The sequence below is a fragment of the Microcaecilia unicolor genome, chromosome 4 (assembly GCF_901765095.1).
Source record: "Microcaecilia unicolor chromosome 4, aMicUni1.1, whole genome shotgun sequence".
In the NCBI taxonomy this organism is placed as follows: domain Eukaryota; kingdom Metazoa; phylum Chordata; class Amphibia; order Gymnophiona; family Siphonopidae; genus Microcaecilia; species Microcaecilia unicolor.
This window is the reverse complement of record NC_044034.1, coordinates 55,861,767-55,876,331: the sequence shown is the minus strand read 5'-3', so window position 1 is coordinate 55,876,331 and position 14,565 is coordinate 55,861,767.

Below are 14,565 nucleotides of genomic sequence, written 5' to 3'. Positions count from 1 at the left end.
TCACAGGACAAACTTCTAATTACTACTTTACCTCTCTCATGAATATTTATTGTGGATATATTGAAAACCTGACTGGCTGTAGTGCCTCTAAGACCAGCTTTGCGTTTGAGTTAGACTAAGGGGCCTGTTTACTTGACTGTGGTTAAGTTTTATAACACCGAAATGCCATTGTGACCTGGTGGCATTGGTTGTGGGAGAAGTTATCAGCGCTGCACACTGCTATGCCAATTAAGTGACTGCTTATTTTGTTATTAAAAAAACCTCTTTTACATTATTTTGTACTTTTGATTTTTGGGGAGTGACAAATGATTTGAATTATAATAAGGTCTGGACTTGGAAAGCTGTGCGCTGTACGAGGTCCTATGACCAAAAAGGTGTTCCTTTGCCCCTGTAATACATGGCAATTACAAAACTTATCAAGTCAAACAAGGAAGGAAATAAGTATAAATGTAGCAAACAAAGACTTTCAAAACAATCTCAGGGGTCCTTTTACAAAGGTGCACTAGCTTTTTTAGTGTGCACTAAATTCTAGAGATGCCCATGTATTCCTATGGGAGTATCTAGTGTTTAGCGCGTGCTAATCATTAGTGCAGTGGTTCCCAAACTTGGTCCTGAAGGCACCCCAGCCAGTCAGGTTTTCAGGATACCCACAATGAATATTTATGAGAGAGATTTGCATGCACTGCCTTCACTGCATGCAAATCTATCTCATGAATATTCATTGTGGATATCCTGAAAACCTGACTGGCTGGGGTGCCTCCAGGACCAAGTTTGGGAACCACTGCACTAATGATTAGCACGCGCTAAACACTAGATACTCCCATAGGGATAAATGGGCATCTCTAGAATTTAGTGCACACTAAAAAAGCTAGTGCACCTTTGTAAAAGGACCCCTGAGATTGTTTTGAAAGTCTTTGTTTGCTACATTTATACTTATTTCCTTCCTTGTTTGACTTAATAAGTTTTGTAATTGCCATGTATTACAGGGGCAAAGGAACACCTTTTTGGTTGGAGGGACCAAACATATCAATCTTTGGTCCTACCCTAGCTCTCTAGTTGCTAATACCTGTATTGGTCAAAATGTAAGTCCGGCCATAGCACCAGTAGCCCACCACATTTCATTGTCTATGATGAATTAGTTGCAAAAATTAATGCTTAATAACTATAAAGCCTATGTGCTGACCATTGGAGTTATTGCTAGCATTTGTCCTTGAAGTTACCATACAGTGCTTAATTTTATTGCATGTTAAGTGCTTTGCTGATAACATGGATGCATCCAAATTATCAGTAATGCACTTACCATGCCTCCTCCAGCTAAAAAGAACCCCACAATATTTTTAGCCCAACCCTCTACCCTCAGACACTCCCCAAAATCCTTATTAGAAAACTCGGCTTCCAACAAATCCCTGATATCTTTACCCAAACCCTCACCCCGAAATATTCTCTGGACTCTTAACAGGAATTTCCCTTCCATCTAGCAGGAAGCAGGAGCGATCCCAGTCATTTCCGTTCCTTGCAATGCATGGGTCCAAATGTTGCCTCTGCTTCCTAGTGGTAGTTTCACATCAATAATGCTAATGGTCATACTGTCAAATAAAGGCTCACACTCCATATTTTGCAGCTTGATGTCTAGTAATAGTACCCCACAAAACTATCACTAGGGGTCAGAGGCACCATTTTAACCTGTATACCCGATGAGGCAGGAGAAACTGGGGATTGCTCTTGCTTACTCTTGACACTAGGGAGGGAATGTAATAAATGGTGATAAAACTTAGGCACTGAAAATATTCAGCACTAACAGGTATCCCATGAAGGTCACATATTTTATAACTTTTGGGTGACAAACGTACGCCTGCTGAAACTTGGCGTAAATGCCAGTGCCCAAGTTAGGCGCGGTTATGTAGCATTCTGTAATTCTGTGCATAACTTGTTGGAACGCCCTTGATACACCCATGGCCATGCCTCCTTTTGAGTTATGTGCCATGGGAGTTAGGCACCGTGCCTTATAGAATAGCAATCATCCAGATGCGAGTGCAACTTTTAATGAGTGCCAATTAATATCAGTAATTAGTTGTTAGCACCCAATTGATGTTTCACAGCTCATTATGCAATTTATTTGCACGCATATCTCAGAATCATGCCCAAAGTTGGGCACACAACTTTAGGTGCCATATATAGAATTCTGGGGCAGTGAAACATCAGGTAAGAGCTGAGGGTGGGTATATCGGCGATGGGAGGTTCTATTAAGGATGTTGTGGGGGTTAAGGGGTGGGGGGTATCTACTAAGAATATGAAGGATTCAACTAATTATGTGAGGCCATGGTAAATGTATCTACACTATCTGCACTAGTGACAGTGCATAGTCATTTGCCAAGCATTAACTGCAAGATGTTGCCTGCACCCATAACCCACCTATTCTCCATCTTTTGCCATAACAAGTAGTTTCCATGTGGTCCTTTTACTAAACTTCAGGAAAAAGGGCCCAGTGACAGCAGGAAGGACCATTTTTCCAGTGCACACCATGGTCATTTATACCACAGCCACTAAAATGACCCCCAAAATATGGCCATGCAGTAAGATAACTCTTACCGTGTGGCCATGCGGCGGGGAACACTTACTGCCACCCATTAAGGTGGCGGTAAGAGCTCTTGCAGTAACCTGGCAGCATGCAGCAATGCCCAATTACCATTGGGTTACAGCCGCGCTAGGGAAAAAAATTTCCTGGAGTGCCGGAAATGGTGCGCACTCTAGCCGGTAATTCCGTTGGGCTTACCACTGCTTTGTAAAAGACCCCCCCTGTGAATTAGTGTATGGTGTCATAACCTACAGTAACTATTACTGTGTGCTAATTCATGTTGAAACTGTTTAGCACACTTTAGTAAACAGGCCCTCAACAGAGACAAGTGAATTTGTACTAGGGCTAGCGACATTTCAAAATGATTGGAGGTGCAAAGCACAATACAAATGATCTCTTGCTTGACACAATGAAGGAACTCAATATTTAGGAGAGTTCAGTACCCACTGAGTGGAACAGAGACATGGAGGAGTAGCCTAATGGTTAGTGCAGAGGTGTGGAACTAGGTTCAATTCCCACTACAGCTCCTTGTAACTCTGGGCAAATCACTTAACCCTCTATTGCCCCAGCTATAAAGTAAGAACTTACATATAATATGGGAACTGCTTTGATTGTTAACCACAGAAAGGCAGTATATCAAATTCCATCCTCTTTCCCTCTCACAGTTTCACTGGTATTCATAGAGCTGGCTACTATGGCTAATGCTGTTTGCTTACTGTGCGAATAATCTGGTGGCACTTGAGATGACTCTGAATTATTCAAAGCTGTTGAAAGATAAACAAATTGTGAAGATTTATAGAAGGGGGAAGGTGAATTTAGGACACCCCTGTTTAGTAGTAGTAGCAAAAGATAAGCTAGGGTTTACAATCTAAGCTTGCACCTGAGATGACGGAGGGTTAGGGGAAAAGGAATGAGACTTGATATACCATCTTTCTGTAAGTGTAGAGGGGCATTTTAAATATGACGTCTATGTCCCCCCCCCCCCCAAAAAAAAAAAATCTATAGGAAAACGTCCCAAAAAAGTGATGCCTTAATGGATGGCTGAAAAAAATGTCTATCAGAGTTCGAAAATACACTTTCAAACGACCAAAATGAAGATTTTCCGCACAGCGAAATAGACGTAATGAGATAGTTATGGCCGCCAATAGAAAATAACCAGTGACAAACGTCCAAATGTGGAAGTGGCCCTGTGTCGAAAAAATGTTCTCAGCTGATGCCAAGATATCTCCTTCACATGTAGGCCTGGGTTTTAGGTGGCTTAAATGGGTGTGCCTAACTTTTAGTCATTAGAACAGTGCGTGAACATATTCTATAAAGGACGTGCAACTTTAGGCTTAGTTTATAGAATCATGCTGACTGTGTGGTTTTTTATCACCGATGTTTAAGGCACCATTTATAGAATTTGGCCCTCGGTGCACATTATCTATATTTTGTTTTTAGTTTTTGGAGGTGTCGTGCTAGGGGCAGAGAATGGGCGTGAATTTGCTATTCAACTAGCACATCATCATTTGTGTGGTTAACACATCCATAACATGGGGGCCCTTACTGTCTCAAGTTTTTTTCAAGTTACACATGACCTGAAAAAGAAATACCTGTCAGTGCTCTATTTCCGGGGCATGATGGAAATGGGCCTGGCACGTGAGAAAGTCCCATGTTAGCACACACTAAGTCTATTTCCTATCTCCCTTTAGTAGACATACCTCTTTGTGTGTTTCTGCCTGTTTTGTGAACTCAGGCAAGGTCAGTGTTTATAGAGCTGTTCCAAGTGGGGTATGGGACACACTGCATCTGGAGACTGTGGAAGATGCTTTTTATTATCTTAGTATAGTCCATGCATAGATGTCAGAGTACTGATACACAGCATAGAGTAAGCAGAGCCTAGATGAAAGAGTGCAGATTACAGTGTTGTTCATTACTCCTTACTTCTCAGAAGGAAACATTAGCCTAGGGAAGAAGTTGTGCCATAATACTAGTATGGCATATCTAATAAGCCACTAGGAAGGGATGTCAATGTATCACTTATATACCGCTATATCCCTTCGCAGGTTCACTGCGATTTACAAAAGAAAAGTGAATTACATTAAGTGACAAGACACTCCAGATTACATACCAAATAAAATAACAGTTAACTATCAAACAAAAAAGTTTTCCGTTTCCTTCGAAATGTCAAAAAGGAACTCTCCAACTTTACGAAAGAGGGTAGAGAGTTCCAAACAGAAATTACTTAAAAAAGGAAAACAAACATTACAAATTTTCAGAAAATGTACTCCTCTAGAGCTGGGAAAACCAAACATCAACAAGGCCTGTATTAAAGAAGACTGACTAATTAGAAAATCAAAGAACAGGTTACCCAGCACTTCTGAAGTAGATCCATAATCACTTGAAATAACACACAGGCTGATTTAAATTTTACTTGCTTATGTATAGGGAGCCAGTGCAATGCCGTAAAACTTCCTAAGTTTATAAATCAGGTGTAAATAGAAACAGGAAGCAATTAATGAGGATTTTGCACTAATAGAATTCTAGTTTGCAATTCCCTTCTTTCTGCTTAACACAAGGATTCTGGATGGAATGACACACAGAAGTCAAAAGAGCAGACATATCTTAATCCAGAAAAGCAAGTGTTTTCAAAAGGAGTAGACGTATCTTAATCCAGAAAAACAAGAGAGGTCAAGCTTGGCATTGCCTCACTTTCAGCTTGAGACAAACTATAAGCTCAGTGAAGACAGATAGTCATATGTTTGCAAACCTTATCACACAGTTGTGAGCAAGTGCAAAGTGATGCATGTGGGAAAGAGGAACCCGAATTATAGCTATGTCATGCAAGGTTCCACATTAGGAGTCACGGACCAAGAAAGGGATCTAGGTGTCGTCGTTGATGATACATTGAAACCTTCTGCTCAGTGTGCTGCTGCGGCTAAGAAAGCAAATAGAATGTTAGGTATTATTAGGAAAGGAATGGAAAACAAAAATGAGGATGTTATAATGCCTGTGTATCGCTCCATGGTGCAACCGCATCTCGAATATTGTGTTCAATTCTGGTCGCTGCATCTCAAAAAAGATAAAGAGGCATATTTTCAAAGCACTTTGGGAGGCTAAGTTCCATAGGTTTCTATGGAACTTTGGGAGGCTAAGTTCTTTGAAAATATGCCTCATAGTGGAATTAGAAAAGGTGCAGAGAAGGGCGACGAAAATGATAAAGGGGATGGGACGACTTCCCTATGAGGAAAGGCTAAAACGGCTAGGGCTCTTCAGCTTGGAGAAAAAGCGGCTGAGGGAGATATGATAGAGGTCTATAAAATAATGAGTGGAGTTGAACGGGTAGATGTGAAGCGTCTGTTCACGCTTTCCAAAAATTCTAGGACTAGGGGGCATGCGATGAGGCTACAATGTAGTAAATTTAAAACAAATCGGAGAAATTTTTCTTCACTCAACGTGTAATTAAACTCTGGAATTCGTTGCCAGAGAATGTGGTAAAGGCGGTTAGCTTAGCAGAGTTTAAAAAAGGTTTGGACGGTTTCCTAAAGGAAAAGTCCATAGACTGTTATTAAATGTACTTGGGGAAAATCCACTATTTCTGGGATAAGCAGTATAAAATGTTTTGTACATTTTGGGGATCTTGCCGGGTATTTGTGACCTGGATTGGTCACTGTTGGAAACAAGATGCTGGGCTCGATGGACCTTTGGTCTTTCCCAGTATGGCAATACTTATGTACTTATGAAATAAGAACTTTGGTCAAACTTAGGGGTCCTTTTACTAAGCTACATGAGTTGTTAACACGTGTTTTAGTAGCCTTAACAGCTAACATAACGATACATTAACTTCATTAACATGCAGTAAGCCATGTGTTTTGATTAGGAGGCATTACTGGATGGATCTTGGACAGAGACCAGGCATGGAATGCTCCCTGCAGTTAATGCACTGAAAGTGCTAAATGTCACTGCGTTAGTCACACAAGCTAGCATCAACATTAATGTATAGTCAAATTATTCAAATGTTGGAAATGTCCCTACTAGGTGTCGTGTTAGATCTAGACTTTGATTACAATAAAATCCTGCATTACAGCATGTTTTTAAAAAAATATTTCAAATTGCACGTTCTTTACAGAAATATGTAACAACAAAGCAAATCCAAGTCTACATCAATGGAAAAACAGGATACAATCAAGGAAAAAAAACAATTTGATGTAAAAGAAAATCCCCCATCAATTCTAGGTACCTATTATCCAAGGAGTCCTTTTACTATGGCGAGATAGAAAGTGGCCGGCTCTGTGGTTAGCTTAGGGGTTTGCCGCAAGCTCCAATCACTTTCTAGCATGGAAGAAAAATAGCAGCAATCAGCTTTTTTTTAAATGGTCACGCGCTAATTTTCCCATTATCGCGTGGCCATTACCACCCGGAGCCCTTATGCCACCCATTTAGGAGGTGATAATGTGTCTGCACTACCCGATTAGCACAGGTACACCTACTCTCTGCCCCCAGACATGCCTCTCGCAGCAAAAAAACATTTTTTTTACCACAGTAGTAGTGCACGCTGCTGCCCAAACTACCATGGGACACCTCAGTGCGTTCAACGGTAGCGCCCTTTTACCACGTGATAGATCCACAGTAGGCGGGGTCCCTAAGTGTGTTAGGGGCCCCTTTTACTAAGCCTACTGTGGACCTATCACGTGGTAAAAGGGCACTACCGTTGGATGCGCTGAGGTGTCCCAGATCTTAGCGTACTTTAGTAAAAGGGTCCTTTAATTCTCTTAAGGGCCATATTTTTACTAAGCTAAATGTTCATGTGTAATAATTGCAGTTAACACATAGCAAAAACAGCTAATGCATGCTAAACCTTGCATTAAAAACCTGGTGCAAAATGCGGGGAATGCAGCAGGAAAAAGGGAAAGCAGGAAAGGGGAACCCCCCCCCCCCCAAAAAAAAAAAAAAAAGAAAGACAATCCCACAAAAGTCAGCACAAGCAAGCAAAAGAGTGGAAATGACCAAGGTGATGAAACTAGATAAGTCTTTATTATGTTCACTTGGAATTAGCACAACCAAAATAATAGACAAGCATTCGCTAAAGTGCAGACTCTACACAGTCCGTGTTTTGGCTAAAAGCCTTCATCAGGAATCTGAGCATTCAGCCAAACTTAGGACTAGCAGCAGCAGTGAATCTTGGCACAAAGCCAGTGTAATTGTAATACAATCCAAAGTCCTGTCTTCTAAAGAATGCAGAGTTTCAGCTCTATTATTAGATCTATTATTATTATTATAAACTATTATTTTGGTTGTGCTAATTCCAAGTGAACATAATAAAGACTTATCTTGTTTCATTGTCTTGGTCATTCCTACTCTTTTGCTTGCTAGGGAAGGGAAACCCAACTATAAATGTACATTACTTTTTTTGTGCCATGGACCCATTTGAAACATACAGATCCCTTCTTAGGAAAATGTATTTAAATACATAAAATAAAATTCATAGCTATAGTTTGCATTACAAAGGAATCAATTTTGCTTAAATAATTATCAAAATGTTTAGAATTTAAATAGGGAGATTTACTGATGTTAACAAACATTTTTGGAATCTAGAAGCCATAAATTACTTTGTTGCCTTCTTTCATTACTGAATGAAAACCTAAATTGCAGTTAGAGGTTAGGGGAACCCACAGGTTAGACTGGGGGTTAAAAACACTGACTGAGCCAGCTGGAAATAGAATTTTTGGATGAATAGTATAGGAGGGGTTGAGGGATGGGGGGAGCGTGTTGGATGAGTGAGAGGGGGTAGGAGGGAGAGGATGCGGGAATGTGAGAAAAGGGTTAAAAGTTAAGAGGTAACAGGACAGCAACAGGCATAGGAGTCTGATTGATTGGAGTGTTGGGATTGATGTGTGCATGGAAATAGCTTGGGTAACATAAGGGTATTTTGGCAGGATGGAATCATTAACAGGTGGGTAAGGAGCAGGTGAGGGTGGCTGAAGTAGTTAGGAAATTTTGTTCCCATCCCGTCTCGCCTTTGGTCTAGTGTGGTTTTTGTCATGACTTACTGTGGTTTGTTTGTTGGGTGGGTGGGGGGGGATTGTTTTTGTATTTTGCAAGTTGGTTTGTGGTTTAGGGTACGGAGAGGGGGGAGGGGAAGGGGGGGGGGTCGGTCACAGCATTTGTGGTTGGCCTGATAGGTGGAGATAAAGAGGCACCAGATGCGGTTAATTTAAGGTTTGTTTAAAAGATGTTTGATTGATAAGAGTAACTTGTGGGTGGAACCGCCACAAATGAAGTGTGGCTTGAGTTACATGGACTGAAAGGGGCAATCCTGGCAAATGAAGGGAGCTAGTTTCGTTACCAAATGGCTCTGAATTGTTTTAAAACTGTTCTGGGGATGCCAGCATTGTATTGGAAGAATAAATTATACTGATCAAAGGGTAAAGTAATATAAATGAGTTATTTATTAATAAAGCTGCTGCCAAATTTTATGCCAATAAAGTGAGCAATGGTTTTGTTTAATAGGAGTAAAGGTTGAATATATGATATGGTGTCTGGCTGTGTGTAAATGTCAATGTTAGTGAAAATAAAGTTGTAATTGTTTTTATCACATTTGCCATAATGCATGTCAACTGCTAATAGGGCCAATGATGCAGAACAGTTAGCTATATCACTAATGGACAACAGGGCTGGTTCTTCTTACGTGCCAAGAATGTCATTTTCAGCCTTACAGTTGTCAATTACAACAAAAATTTGAAGTTAATGTGCATTAAAACATTGCAGGTAACGTGTGCCAATTGCAAACCTTAACACAATTTAGTAAATAGGTCTTTCAAGTTCTTCCAATGGTATTGGTTTCAAAACTGAACATAATACTCAAGACAGGGTCTCTCTAGTGACCTATGTAACTAATGCAAGGGCAAAATGACCTATTTTTTCCTGCTGATTTCACCACTTAATGCAACCAAATGCAGTGTTCCTGGCACTGTATTTTAATACACTAACTTTCTACCTTTGGGTCATGAGAGATCATCATTTCTAGATCTTTCTCACTAAATGGTTTGCAGTTTTTATCAATTAGAAGGTCAAGAACAAGAAACTGTTAAACAAACCAATGAAAGGACAATAGGCAGGACCTAGTTTCTGTGATTTTTTTTTCATGGAACCAAAAGAAAATACAAAGTAATAGGAGCTGGATAATTAAAAGGGAGGCAGCCCAGATTTACTCCTATCCATGGTAGTGGACTCCAGAAGGCAAATAAATGCTGTATAAGTTTGGAGATGAATAACATCTTATGAGCTGGATCAGAGGCAGAATGGAGTGTTTTAATAAAGCACTTATGGTTCCTACATCTTCCGCACACTCTGAATATACTTTTTCAATATATACGGAATAGCGTTTTTTTGTCCCCCAATATCTTCCAAATAAATTTCTTGATGGCAGCTGCTTCAGATTATACAGCAATACACTGAATAACAAAGTTTTAGCTAATTTAGAGCATCTATTTGTCCATCTGATTGTTTGACTGAGGCTTTATGACACATACAGCTTTTTCTATGGAGCCGATACACAGCTGTATAAATGAATTGATTAATGGCTTCTTGGCATGGTTACAAAATAGAAGAAATCCATTACTGAATAGAGCACCAGCTAGAAAGCACAAAAGCATTAAAATCACATGCATATTTGAGTGCTTGAAAAACCAGCTTCTGCTGCTATTTCTCTGCCAAATGCAGTTATAAGAGACTTAAATTAGTTTTATCCTGTTTTTAATGCAAAATATAGCAGCATATTGGGGGATATTGACCCTCTCATTATATAATTTTTGCCTGCACATTTTCACACTTAGAGCCAGATTCTATATATGGCACCTAAAATTTATGCATATAAGGCAATTACGCCAAAGTGTATTCTAAATACCATGCATAAATCTATGTGCAGTATTTAGAATAACGCTTAGTCATAGTTCATACACATAAATCTATGCATGTCCACTAATGCAAACGAAAATCTGGGGTTCATTTATTTATTTATTTGCTGCATTTGTACCCCACATTTCCCACCTATTTGCAGGCTCAATGTGGCTTACACTATGTTGCAAAAGGTATAATCATAAACAGAGTAAGAGGTATGGTCTAATTTAACATATTACTGTGTAAGAAATTAGGTAGATAGGTCAGTAGAATTATTTACATAACACAAAATAAAACAGGTAAGATATAATGACCAATAGTGATAATGTGATTAACATAATCAAATTAGAAGGGATTAGTATTAGTTGGTTTAGATATAGAACGGAATCAAGTCATTAAGGAGGATTTTTATTGTAAGTCTCTTCAAACAGGTGCGTCTTCAATGACTTCCGGAAGGTTGTCAAGTCATGCGTTGTTTTTATAGAATTCGGTAGTTTATTCCATGGTTTTGTGTAGAGGTATGTGAAGGTAGATGCGTGTAGTGATTTGTATTTGAGTCCTCTACAATTAGGATAGTGGAGGTTTAAGAAGGTACGTGATGAACTTTTGACATTTCGTGCAGGTAAGTCAATTAGGTCTGACATGTATGATGGAGCTCTCCATGGATGATTTATGGGTTAAGGTGCAAACCTTGAATGCAATTCGATCTTTTAGTGGAAGCCAATGTAATTTTTCTCTGGCCCATATTTTATAACAATACATGTAGATTTTAGAATGCCCACAAAATGGCCATTTCCACGCCCCCTAAACACACCCCTTTTTGCCTGCACGCATTAGAATTTAGGCACAATACATTAAAGAATATGCTTAGCAATGTACGTGTGTAAATTATAATTTTTGCCAATTAGTGCTCATTACTGCTCGTTATGTATATAGTTATGGAATATGCCTAGATTTACATGCAGAACTGCGTGTAAATCTAGGTGCGCTATATAGAATCCGAGGGTTAGCGTGCAAAATTGCATGCACATGTTATAGAATAGTGCCAGTAATGCATTAAGTTAATTGGTAAATTAGTGCTAATTGGCACTGACAACCAATAATCACTGATAATTGGAGTTAATTGGCACCACTGAACATCTATGTGCATAACTGCAATTAGTCGCTATTCTAGAAACTTAGCACAAACCCCCCTGATTCTATAAAAGTCATAAAAAGTTTGCTCATGTAAATTTAATTGAATAACAAGCTAATTAGTACTGATAATTAGCTTGTTAACAACCAATTATTGGCACTAATTAGATTTAATTGAAATATACGTGCATGAATTTAAGCATGGGATCCATACCTACATTTTACACACGAGTTCAAAAAGGGTGTGCAGAAATGGGAGGGTCATGGGTGGAATGGGGGTGTTCCTAACATGTACACATATTATAGTATGAAGGGGAATACATGCATAATTTTGGTGCATACATTTGCACCACATTTCAGTTTGTGCAAATGGCCGTGCCTAAAGTTAGATGCGATTCCCAGGCATAAGCGCTATTCTATAAACCATGCCCAACTTTAAAGGGGTCTTTTACAAAGTCACGCTAGCGTTTTTAGCTCACGGTAAAATCTGCTGGTGATAAACATTGAGAGGCCCATTATATTCCTTTGACGCCTCAGCGTTTATCACCAGCTGATTTTTACCACAAGCTAACAACGTTAGGGCGGTTTATAAAAGGCCCCCCCCCCTAAGTGTGGCTTTTAGAATGGTGCATTTTTGGCGCTGATTTTCTCTGCACCATATATAGAATTCACCCCAAAAACTATAGGGGTCAATATTCAAAGTGATTTAACTGGCCAGAAATGATTCCTGGCTGGTTATAATCAGTTGTTCGGGGCTAAATGTTCATTTTCAGTGGCACTTAACCAGTTAGCAGTGAACTCAAAATTTGGGGGGTGTTCTGGGGACGGAGTCAGCACTTGGCCGGCTAAGTGCTGACATTTAGAACTTAAGCAGCCAGGTTAACTACATAAATAGGACCACATAACTGTCAATCCTATCTTTAGGGCCCTTTTATTAAGCTGCACTAAAAAGTAGCCAGCACTATCCGCAGCACAGGGCTTTCCCATGTGCCGAGGCCACTTTTAGTGCAGCGGTAAATATGGCCCCATTTCCCTATTAATGGCCATGCACTAATTTCCCCATTAGTGCATGGCTTTTAGCTCATGAGCCCTTACCACCACCTATTTTCTAGGTGGTAAGGTCTCATGTGCAAACCGCATGCTAATCAGTTTCTGCACGGTGATGTACTACACATCTATTCTCTGCCCCCAGACACATCCCCAGTGCTAAAACAGTAAAATCTATTTTTTAGCATGTGGGAAGTGCGTGCCGATCCTGAAACTACCATGTTGACGCCTGAGTGTGCCTCCATGGTAGTGATTTTTAACCTGCAGTAAGCATGCATTAGTGCTTACCATAGCTTAGTAAAAGGGCCCCTTTATGTGGTAATTCATAGACAGTTAAGAAGGGGGGTCTTTTACAAAGGTGTGGTAGCATTTTTAGTGAGCGCTAATGATTAGCACATGCTAAATATTGGAGACACCCATAGGAATATAAGGGTGCTTCTAGCATTTAGCGCACTTATTTTTAGCGCATGCTAAAATTTATTTATTTATTTATTGCATTTGTACCCCACATTTTCCCACCTATTTGCAGGCTCAATTTGGCTTACATAGTACTGTCAAAGGTGTTTGCCTAGTCGGTGGATAGCAAATACAAAGTTGTATAGTGATCGTATGAGGTATAAGTGGAGGGTCGGAATGGATGAAGATTGCGTGTTGTCCTGTTCGATCATAGTCATGCTGTGTTGGTAGCACCTTTGTAAAATGATGGAGCACCTTTGTAAAATGACCCCTAAGTGCTGAATATTGCACTTAATTGGCTATATGCTAGTTGGCTCCACAAACCCAGAAATTCACATGGCCCGGCATTGGATTTCCAAGTTTAGTGCCAGCAGTAGTCAGCAAAACGCTGAATATGAAGCTTATAATGACCAACTGCAATTGGCAAGCACATGGGGGGACATGAGTGGGTCAAGGGTGTGCCCAGCACTTATGTGCTAAGATTCTAGAATACTGTCAGATACTTGCACAACTGTAACATTTAGTCATGGTCATGTACATCAGCCATAACATGGTGCAAGGGGTCACGCCTAAATGTTGTCATTTAAATTCCAAGTTATGCCACTATTCTATAATTTTATTTTTTTATTTATAACAATCTACACACATAGGGCTAGATTCTATATATGAGGCCCCTTCAAGAGCCCAACCCTCCAAGAGCAGCCCCTCTCCTGACAAGAACCTACTACTTTTTAACCCCTCCCAAACACAGCCCCCCAACATGCTTTCCAACCTAAAGCCCCCCTTACAAATATAGGCCTCCTGGGCTTAGTATCCCTGGTGGTCTAGAGGGTAGACCAGGCAGGAGTGAACCTCAATTGCTCCTGCTCATGCCATCTACAGTCACACAATGATGGCTGTGACCTTGGATTGTGGTAGTACTCAGAAAGAGGAGGGGTTATGGGGACCTGATAGATCCCCTTATGCAGGTCCTGGCCAATATTCAGCCAGCATCTTATGTGGGTCCTGACTGAATACTGGCGAGGGTATTTAAGTTCTGGCAGCAGGAACTGTCCAGTCTTATCCTAATATTCAATGCTGGTGCACAGAAGTGGCCTGACTGAGTCTAATTTAGCCAGTGATGGTCAGCACTTGAAAAACTGTGGACTGCTATCAGATGGATACTGACAGTTTGTCCCTTCTTAAGTATTTCACCTGTGCTGCTGGTAAGATTAGAGTCTACCCATTCAAAATTCAGAGACGCTTCCCCCCAGACCCTCATCTATCCACTTCTTCCTGAGGCCTTGAAAGAGCTGCATGTATGCTTTAGGAGTTTCTTCTTCCAGTCACTGACCTGGGCTTGGAGGCTGTGATTTTCTGTGACTCAATCGGGGAAATGAAGTGAGGTTTCTTCCTCATCACAATAGATGTTTCATTTTTCTAATGCGATAAGGTTACTAATCAAATTCATCCAGAAAGCCATTTACCAGAAACAT